Source organism: Salvia splendens, unplaced genomic scaffold (genome assembly GCF_004379255.2).
Source record: "Salvia splendens isolate huo1 unplaced genomic scaffold, SspV2 ctg749, whole genome shotgun sequence".
NCBI lineage: Eukaryota > Viridiplantae > Streptophyta > Magnoliopsida > Lamiales > Lamiaceae > Salvia > Salvia splendens.
In genome coordinates, this window is record NW_024599421.1 from 20,148 (window position 1) to 30,175 (window position 10,028).

The window sequence follows — 10,028 nt, forward strand, 5'->3', positions numbered from 1 at the left end:
TGCTGATTATGTACTGAATATCATAGGAAAATAACAGAAATGAAAATAAAGCTAACTTATTTATCAAAATTCAACTGCAGAATATAATAATGAAATATCTAATACATAGACTAAGTACGCTGCGCATACCAAGATCGGAACTAAATCAAAAGACAAACAAGTAAACCCCAAATAATTAAAATAACAAATAAAGGCTCTTACATTGGAATACACTAAAAATGAAAAATAACCGAAGTTTTGCTATTTCTAGGGGGAGTTTCATTACTTAACTGCTCAAAAATTACATGACGATCTAAAAATCTTGGGGGAATGGTATCAATATGGAACATGAATGATCAATTTAGATAAACATCTATTTTCGATAAAACTCCTTTCTAGAGGGGCATGAATGTCACTATTGATGATATTTTCCAAGTAATTAATCTCCTTCCTACCTTGTTAAAAGCCATTGATTAAAGAGAAAGCTAAGGGGCCAAGCCAACCATTTAAAAGAAAAAGCAATACATAAAAATTGAAAGTTTAGTAGCACCTAGTAACATCATAATTAGCAAGAATGTGACATTTTATTTTACTACACTACATTGTCCACTCACCTCCATGCTACAATCATATCATTCCTGCTGTTGTAACTCTGGTTGGATCTCATTGGCCGGTTTATACAACAGAATTCACGCGCGTTTCACAGGATCAGTACATCTTTTGGGGTGCCATGTCAGCATCCGACGTGGACCAAGAAAATCGGAGTTGACAGAATGTCACTGCATTTTTGCCTTTTGCTTTTGTGTTTGCGTTTTTCACCACCTTCCTTCATTACCCTGCTTTTCCAGTCGGCATTCCTTTTCATTTCCACATTCCTTCAAATACTCTCTCTTCTCTGTAGCTGAAACTTATTCATTGTGTTCAATGCTCAGATAGTCTACTCTTTACTAGAAATGGTAAGCTGATTTTCCGTGATTTTGATTTGATTTCTGCAGTTTTGTGATTAGTAAACTAACCTTCTCATTTGATGATTCAGGGAACTCCAGTAAACATTATTGTTGGATCGCATGTTTGGGCTGAAGATCCTGAAGCTGCCTGGATCGATGGGCAAGTGTTGGAGATTAAAGGATCGGATGCAACCTTACTTACCACAAATGGCAACACTGTGAGTCAATCAATTTTCAATTTCAAGCACCAACACATTTCTACCTGCAAACTGTATCATATTCAATCCAGTTGATTATTGACAGTTTTGCAACCATGCAAATGCAACACATGTATCTTAATCAATCGAGTCATGAAATTCTTATTTACTCAGATTTTGGATGGAGCCAAATTCCATGGTTTTATGTTTTTTAAGGAAAATAGAGCATATATACCAGCAGCAATCACCTTGAAGAAATGTTGTTTAGTAGTTTGAAATTTAGAAGGTGTAGGAATATTTCCAGTATATATATTTGAAAGAATGAATTCATGATTACAGATAGTTGCAGCTATTTCAAGCATATATCCAAAGGATACTGAAGCGCCCCCTTCAGGGGTTGATGATATGACCAAGTTAGCGTACCTCCACGAGCCGGGAGTCTTATACAATCTCGCCTGTCGCTTTTCTCTCAATGAGATATATGTAACTTCTGTCCACCCAATTTGATTAACAAATTTTAGCAGAATGCTAGAGAAAACAGAGAAGACTGATAACAATCTTGAAAATGGTGCAGACTTACACGGGGAACATTTTGATAGCGGTGAATCCTTTCCGGAGGTTGCCACATCTGTATGATATCCACATGATGCAGCAGTACAAAGGAGCTGCTTTCGGAGAGCTGAGTCCGCATCTCTTTGCCGTTGCAGATACCTGCTACAGGTCGATAATTAATGAACACGGAAGCCAGTCTATATTGGTGAGCGGAGAGAGTGGAGCTGGAAAGACGGAGACAACAAAGATGTTAATGAGATATCTAGCATTCATGGGAGGGAGGTCTGGCACAGAAGGAAGAACAGTAGAGCAACAGGTTTTGGAGGTGAGAAGAGATGTCTCCACCCTTAATTCCTGTCCTCGTTAGCCCTTAGCATTCGAAGATTCACAGAAAATTTATATTTCTAAATTTTTATATTTTCAGTCAAATCCAGTTTTGGAAGCATTTGGCAATGCAAAAACTGTTAAAAATAACAATTCCAGGTAAATGGATGCACAAAATGTTTTAAGTTCAATTTCAAGTTGTTAAGTTAGAAGAAGTTCACTTGACTGACTGGTGGTACCAGTCGTTTTGGAAAATTTGTCGAAATCCAATTCGATAAGCAGGGAAGATCTCAGGGGCTGCAGTTCGGACTTATCTCCTAGAAAGATCGCGTGTTTGCCAAGTCTCTGATCCGGAGAGGAACTACCATTGCTTTTACATGCTTTGCGCAGCGCCTCCAGAGGTGACGTGGATTTCATGAATTGATTCTGTATGAGTATGACCACCGTTCCTAGACTGCTAAACCTACCATTTAACTGCAGGAAGTGAAGAGGTACAAGCTTGGAGATCCAAGATCATTTCACTATTTGAATCAAAGTAATTGCTATGAGGTGGCGAATGTAGATGATGCCAGAGAATACCTGGAAACAGAAATGCCATGGACATAGTTGGAATCAGCCAGGATGAGCAGGTACATCCCTTGACTGGGAAAACGCAGTATTAAGCAGCAGATTTTTCAAGCAGCCTCGATTCACATTCATAATCGACACTCTTGTCTCTTCCTCTATCGTTGAGCAGGAAGCTATATTCCGTGTGGTGGCTGCTATACTCCATTTGGGGAATATAGAGTTTCTCAAGGGGAGTGAAGTAGATTCATCTAAGCTTAAAAATGAAAAGTCACTATATCACCTTCAGACAGCGGCTGAGCTACTACAGTAAGAGATCACTTCAGTTTTGGCACTTGATACAACATTTGACCTTTATAATGTTCTTGAATGTTGCTTCAAATTGCATCGATACAGGTGCAGTGAGAAGGCACTTGAGGACTCTCTTTGCAAGCGCGTCATTGTTACCCCTGATGGGAGCATCACAAAACCACTCGATCCAGCTGCAGCTGTCACAAGCAGGGATGCTTTTGCAAAGACAATATATTCCAGATTATTTGATTGGTGAGTGAGTTCATCAAGTCATCCCCTTGAATCTCACTTTTTACAAGAATCATAGCATTTGAACAAAGAAGATAACAATAGTCTCATAGAGGAGTTACTTGGAATAAGAAGATGAAGTGATGTATTTTAGATAGTTTATATCAATTCAAGGTTTTGTAGCAACAAAGTAAGAGTGACTGCAGAAGATAGCAAGCAACTCAAGGGTTGAAATAGTATTGCACATTGATCTGACCCCAAAGTACAGAAGACAAAAAATTAATTGAATTTTAAGAAATAAAAGACTATCTATGCTGTAGTTGTAGTGAATAAAAGAAAAGTATGCATAACTGCCACTTCTTCTACTATTATGACAGGATCGTGGACAAGATAAACAATTCGATTGGTCAAGATCCGAATGCTAAAAGCATAATTGGAGTCCTAGATATTTATGGGTTTGAGAGCTTTAAGATCAACAGGTATTTACTTCCATTCTGTCTGGACAGAGGTGTCTGCACCTCGAGACTAACTTGTCTGCACTCTGCATATTGAAGTTTTGAGCAGTTGTGTATCAACCTAACGAATGAGAAGTTGCAACAGCACTTCAATCAGGTAAAATGTAGTAGTTCCCTTAATATCTGCACCCTGCACCGTGTATACTTATAATCTCATGGACATATGCTGATTCATTAGACAAACATATATTACAGCATGTTTTCAAGATGGAACAAGAGGAGTATACGAAGGAGGAAATAGACTGGAGCTATGTTGAGTTCGTAGACAATCAAGACGTTTTAGATCTTCTCGAAAAGGTTTGTGTGTGCATGTGTGTCTGTGTGACGACACATGCTAATCTAATTAAATTCATAATTTTAACAACAGTGTTTGGATATTTATTTACCTGCAGAAACCAGGAGGAATAATTGCTCTTCTTGATGAAGCCTGGTAAGCTACTCTAGCCCCTGCCATCTACTGATCATCAAAGGAAAAAATAAATGAAACATCTCTTGCTTTGAAACAAAAGAAGAAAAAGTAAGGTATAACAGAATTTCCCACTCTTGCAGCATGTTTCCAAAGTCAACTCATGAAACTTTCGCGCAGAAGATGTACCAGACTTATAAAGCGCACAAACGATTCAGCAAACCAAAGCTTGCTAGAACCGACTTCACCATAAATCACTATGCTGGTGATGTATGTAAGAAAAAGGACATAGACATTTGTCAGGTCTGGTGAATATAGAATTTCTTAATGTTCTCTTCTGTAATAACAGGTAACCTATCAAGCAGATCAATTTCTCGACAAAAATAAGGATTATGTTATTGCAGAACATCAAGCTCTTTTGAATGATTCCACCTGCTCATTTGTTGCAAATATTTTCCCTTCATTGCCTGATGAAACATCAAAGCAATCCAAGTTTTCCTCCATTGGCACCCGCTTCAAAGTAGGTGAAAATCAGTAAACCGTACAGAAATTTATCATCAGTCAAACACTCATATTTTAGTTACATTGAAAAATTTACAGCAACAATTACAATCATTAATGGAAACCCTGAGCACAACAGAGCCACATTACATCAGATGTGTGAAGCCAAATACAGTTCTGAAACCTGGGATATTTGAGAACTTCAATGTCTTGAACCAGTTAAGATGTGGAGTAAGTCGCTTACTCATTCATGGTACATGTTTTCAATATCTGAGACGCGTTAAACATATGTGACACTCTGGCAGGGTGTACTAGAGGCCATAAGAATAAGCTGTGCAGGGTATCCAACAAAAAGAACATTTGATGAGTTTATAGACCGGTTTGGAATGCTAGCTCCGGATATTGTGGATGGGTGAGTAACCAATCTTATCCATCACAAAAATGAGATCCAAGGATAATAATTATGTTGATATCTGCATCGCAGGTCAGATGAGAAATTAGCATGTATTGCAATATGTGACAGAATGGGCTTAAAAGGCTATCAGGTAAGAAATCTTACTAGTAATTTAAATCTAATTCTAGGATAAAAATTTAGCATTATTTGCATTTCTTGCACCTTAGATTGGGAAAAGCAAGGTGTTTCTCAGAGCGGGGCAGATGGCTGAATTAGATGCTAGAAGAGCAGAAGTTCTGGCTCATGCTGTCAGGCGCATTCAGAGGCAAATCAGAACTCACCTTACGAGGAAAGAGTTTATAATCCTACGAAAGGCATCCATTAATATCCAGAAACTTTGGAGAGGTATTAGATATGTCATAAGCTTTCTCTGACTGTAAATGATTGCCATAACAATACTTTTCTTTATGCTTTACACAGCACGGATCGCGTGTAAGCTTTATGAATACTTGAGGAGAGAAGCCGCTTCAATCCGAATACAAAAACATGCACGTACTCATGCAGCAAGAAATTCATACATCAAATTGCAGGAGGCAGCGGTAGTAATTCAAACTGGCTTACGAGCAATGGCAGCACGGAATGAGTTCAGACGCAGAAGACGAAACAAAGGAGCCACAATCATTCAGGTAATACCATTTGAAAGTAAGGCAGATAGGAGACTAATGATATCGGTCTGTACTCTTGATTGGAATAAAAATTTATTAAATTCACCGCCTTTGTGCTTCTATAATACATAACCAGCAATCTAGATATAAAATTTATCTGTCTTTTCGCAGACACAATGGAGAAGTTTCTATGCCCTTTCTGCCTATAAACGTCTCAAGAAAGCCAACCTTTCACTTCAATGCCTATGGCGAGCTAGAATAGCGAGAAAAGAGCTTCGGAAGTTAAGAATGGTTAGTATTACTGCTACAGTCTTACTGCTAATAATTGCATATGCCATAGGCTAATGTAGACCTAAAACAGGAAGCAAGAGACACAGGAGCCCTCAAGGAAGCAAAGGACAAGCTGGAAAAGCGTGTTGACGAGCTAACATGGAGATTAGACATTGAAAAACACCTGCGGGTAAGCTACAAATTCACTCTGTCAATCTTAGTATTAGCTTGTGATGATATGCATCCTTCAATTATACATCATAATAAAATTAATCATGTTGCAGATGGATATTGAAGAAGCTAAGGGCCAGGAAATAGCGAAACTGCAGAATGTTTTACAGGATACGCAAACGCAGCTTCAGGAAGCTCAAGCTGCAATTATTCATGAAAGAGAAGCTGCCAAGATAGCAATTGAACAAGCCCCGCCAGTCATCAAAGAGGTACCGGTTGTTGACAACACGAAAGTGGAGCAATTGACAAATAAAAACCACGAACTAGAGGTACCGTCAAGCAACTATATTATACTACAAAGATAGCATTTTCATTCAATAATGCATGAAGACTTCATTTAGCAAAAAAGTGCTGAAAGGATAAATAGATAACAAAAACTCTACCATGCACTATTCCAGAACATCCCCCGAGGAAAATTCTGGAAAAAATTATTGCCAATATTAGAAAGTAGCAAACCTTATATGTATAGCGTAAGGAGCTGACCTAATGCCGACTGTATATTTGCAGGAAGTGGTCACTGAATTGAAGAAGAAGGTAGAGGAGTTTGAGCAGGCATATTCGAAGGTGGAACTAGAAAGCAATGCCAGATTGAAAGAAGCAGAAGAGGCACAAATGAAAGCAGCACAACTGCAAGAGAGCATCGAAAGGTATTTGATATTTCTATTAATAACATGTAGCCCTATCGGAATTGCTGACTCTGTTATAACTATATCCGTTTTATATCTCAACAGATTAGAATCGAACCTATCTAATCTAGAGTCTGAGAATCAGGTGCTACGTCAGCAGGCTCTGGTTATATCAGCTCAGGAGGGCTTGACTGAGGAAATGGAACTGTAAGAATATAAAAAATAGACTCTGAACTTACCTTAAAAATTGACACTTTTTTTCCCACAGAGATTCAATATGCAAATTTCAGTACCAAATAGCTAGTTGACAATAAAACATACCTGAAGCACTTAATGTAGCTGGCCACATAGACGATGTTTATTGATATAAATCATTGAAGAAATCTAAAAGTGTTTTATATCAGACTGAGGCAGAAGATTAAAGATTTGGAGTCAGAGAACATGTTGCTTCACAGTCAAAAGGTTGTTGTGCAACAAATACAGAGTTCTGATGTTGTGCAACAAATACAGAGTTCTGATGTTGTGCGACAAATACAGAGTTCTGATGTTGTGCGACAAATACAGAGTTCTGATGTTGTGCAACAAATACAGAGTACTGATGATGATCAAGTTATCTCAACAGTAAAGGTACAGTAGTAGGTTTGTACTAATTACAGAGTTTGCAATTTTATTGAGGCGTGGTGGCTTTAAAACGCAGAATTTGGACAATGGATACGAGGACCATAATGGCCTGGACAAGGTGGAACATCAACCAACAACAAAAGTAGAGCAGCAGATAAATGAAATGATTAAGGTTCCATTCAACAAGTACATATACAAATAAGTTTTCTGTTAACAGTGTCAGTAAATAAGTGCATATTCTTGTGTAGGATTCTGAGGTTATTCCCCCTCCTCTCTCTAAACAGAGATCCTTGACGGATAGACAGCAGGTAGTAAAACCACCACTCGCTAAAATCACCGGAGAAATATGTTTCTGTGAATAATGGGAATTTGCATGTGATATATCAGGAAAATCATGACGCGCTGATTAAATGTCTTCTAGAAGACAACCGCTTTGATAAGAATAGGCCAGTTGCTGCCTGCATCGTCTACAGAACACTCATACAATGGAGATCCTTCGAAGCAGATAAAACTAATATATTTGATAGGATTATTCATGCAATCCAATCATCAATTGAGGTAACCGAACAAGAGCATAAATGTTCAACATATAATTGCCAACGATTATTACAAGCAGTTTTATCTGCAGAACCAGGACAGCACAAAGAATCTGGCTTATTGGCTATCAGCAACTTCAACTCTTTTGTTTCTTCTGCAAAGAACGATCAAGGCAAGCAACTCATCAGCAGCAGCTTCGAGAAGAAACAGAAGTTCACCCATCTCGTTTTTTGGTAGAATGCCACAGGTAAGCATTGATGCAAATGAGTCATCTGCATAAAATGTCGGTGTGCAGCTATTACATGTTTTAGTGTTCCATTGTCAGGTGCGGTCATCTTCTATGATCATGGGACTATCTAGTGGCTACAGCGGAATGGAGGGCAACCCCATCAACAAATCAAGGATTGAAGCAAAATACCCGGCTTTGCTGTTTAAGCAACATCTCACAGCATGTGTCGAGAAAATATATGGGATGATTCGCGATGGCTTAAAGAAAGAGATCAGTCCATTTCTTAATTTGTGTATACAAGTAAGTACTTGTCAATTGTGGAAGATTATTAACAAATGTTTTTTATGAATCTCAAAATTTATGGTATAAACAGGCACCAAGAGTTGCGAGGATCAGACCGGTAAAAGGGTCCTCTAAAACCATCCATTCACATAACATGAAACAACAGAGCTCTAGCTTACACTGGCAAACCATCGTCCATTGCTTTGATCATACCATGAAAATACTGTCTGAAAATTATGTAAGTAGAAACATCTTAATCCTCAAATGATTTTGTAAAACATGTTAATGATGGCAAGAGAATCTTTGTTAGGTTCCACCAACCATCACAAGGAAGATTTTCAGCCAAGTATTCTCATTCATAAATGTTCAACTTTTCAATAGGTGAGAAATCATTACTACTTCCAAATTTGCACCCCAGCAACAGTGTTAATGTCCTGAAAGGGTAATACTGCTTATATTGTCAGCTTACTGCTACGCCGTGAATGCTGTTCATTTAGCAACGGTGAATATGTTAAGGCAGGTTTACAAGAACTGGAGAACTGGTGTGTGAAAGCAACGCCTGAGGTAAATGCTTACTCACATAAAAACTTATAGATGATTCAGGAAGGTCAATTTTCCTTACATATCTTACATCTTTATGCAGTATGCTGGATCCTCGTGGGACGAACTGCAGCACATAAGACAAGCTATAGCTTTTCTGGTATAGCAAATCTAGTTCAGCTTACATTATATTTTAAAGAATCACCACTGATCATGTGATAAATCTCTTTACCTTTCACAGGTCCTGCACCAGAAAACTCACAAGTCCTTGGATGAGATCACGAGTGAACTCTGCCCGGTAAACTTGACCTTATGTTGTACTTGTTTCCTTACTCAAAATCATGAACACAACTTAGTCATAACATCGATCTACTCTACGTTGGTTTGATCAGGTATTGAGCATTGCACAAATATATAGAATCGGAACCATGTTCTGGGATGATAAATATGGAACCCAAGGATTATCTACCGAGGTAATGGCTCTTCATATATGCCTTATTTATGTCAATTTTATCAGAATTTGGCTTCATGCAAAGCTTGCAATTATTTGAATTTAGGTGATTGCAAAGATGAAAACTCTGACAGTAGAAGATTCAATTAGCACACCAAACAATACATTCTTGCTGGATGTAGATTCAAGGTATTCAAAGTTTAAAGCATAAAACTCAAGAAACAGCAGGCACTAACACACGTATTTATTCGAATTGCAGCATACCTTTCTCCATTGATGAGATATCACAGTCGTTCCAGGATATCAATGTATCAGATGTGAATCCGCCGCCTCTTCTTCGTCAAAGATCAGACTTCCATTTTCTGTTGCAGATAACAGAATCATAATTCTGCACAATCGCCAATTTTGATTTGATTCAGCATATAGATATGATGAATATACACTGTTTTTTCCCCTTTTGAGTGGTGAGGGAGTGAGTGTGAGTGTGAGCGTGAGCGTTCAAAATGTAAATCCCCTTCTTTTCATTCTGCCATTAATTTCTGTGTTTTGATTCACAACATTCATACAATTATTATTTGTGTAAACATTAGCGCATGAAATCCTCTAAATCAACCAATTGAACAACGCAGCCATTATCATTTTTGCATGTCAATTACAGCATCTTGCATAACATATTAA

The 10,028-nt window shown here is 38.0% G+C and overlaps 1 pseudogene; it reads left to right on the forward strand.

Moving 5' to 3' along the window:
* Positions 1–782: 782 nt before the first annotated feature.
* LOC121791190 lies at positions 783–10,028 on the forward strand (annotated as a pseudogene).